The 1081-nt window shown below is 34.9% G+C and overlaps 1 pseudogene; it reads right to left on the minus strand.

The window, feature by feature from the left end:
• Nucleotides 1-308: 308 nt before the first annotated feature.
• Nucleotides 309-427, minus strand: LOC120609794 (uncharacterized; annotated as a pseudogene).
• Between the last annotated feature and the right edge of the window lie 654 nt (nucleotides 428-1081).

Genomic DNA, 1081 nt, shown 5'->3' on the forward strand with positions numbered 1-1081 from the left:
AAAATCTTATAATTCAGAAATATACAAATGGAAAATAATTTAAATATTATCTGGACTAGTGATATCCCAGTGCACTGGACAAAAGCAAAAAGAAAGCTTTGCTGGTATGGAAATAAACTCTCTAAGAAGGCCACATGCACATGAAAGTCTTACACAAAGAAAGGAGTCCTTTTACAGAAAAGTTCAGATTAAAAAATAAATTAATTCATTTGTTATTTATTTAATTTTTTAGGCAAGGCAACTCTTGGTTGACCTCACAGATTGCAAGGACCTTATCAGTTTACAATCCCTTACTTTTTAATTTTTTACGCCTACAGCACCTGGTCTTCCTAGGTGGTCTCCCACCCAAGTACTAACCAGGCCCGACCCTGCTTAGCTTCTGAGATCAGACGAGATTGGGCTTGTTCAGGGTGGCATGGCTGTAGACTTAAAAAACAAATTAAGAAGTAAACGATGCTATCTACTACAAGCAAGAGTCAGCTTTGCAAAATCTAGTTAATAGCACCTGGCATTATGGTCATCACTGATGTTGCTGGTTCACTCCACTACGAATGCAACTGATGTTTCTGATATCCTGCAATGATGTCAAGATCTCATGGAGACTTTTAATAAAGAAGAATTGTAGTTGTAACACTCTTGCCCTATGATTTGGACATATTTTCATAGGTTCTTATTTATAGGAAAATCTAAGATATAGATGCAATTCTATCCTTGTAAATATACTACCCCACTGATCCTGATCCATTGTCCTTGAAATAAACTCGGCAATTTTTGTCTTTCTCCCTCCAAAGACATCTTTCCCAGGAAATTCTTTGACCTTTCAGATAAATAATAAGCCTGCTTTACTAGTGCAGTATACACATCTGGACATACTGATATTTTGATGTAAAAACAAGTTAGACTCACTGTGCATCTGTTGCAAAACAATTATACTCACACTTTCTATCCTATGGAGCAACTATAGAGTTCACATGAATAAAATGTGTGAAAGCATTTTGAAGACTATAACCATGTATACTACGAGGGATTATTATTTAATTTATTCTTTTTTTTTTTATTCTTTACGAAGATAATCCATCTT

Source organism: Pteropus medius, unplaced genomic scaffold, assembly GCF_902729225.1.
Source record: "Pteropus medius unplaced genomic scaffold, Ma_sr-lr_union100, whole genome shotgun sequence".
In the NCBI taxonomy this organism is placed as follows: Eukaryota; Metazoa; Chordata; class Mammalia; order Chiroptera; family Pteropodidae; genus Pteropus; species Pteropus medius.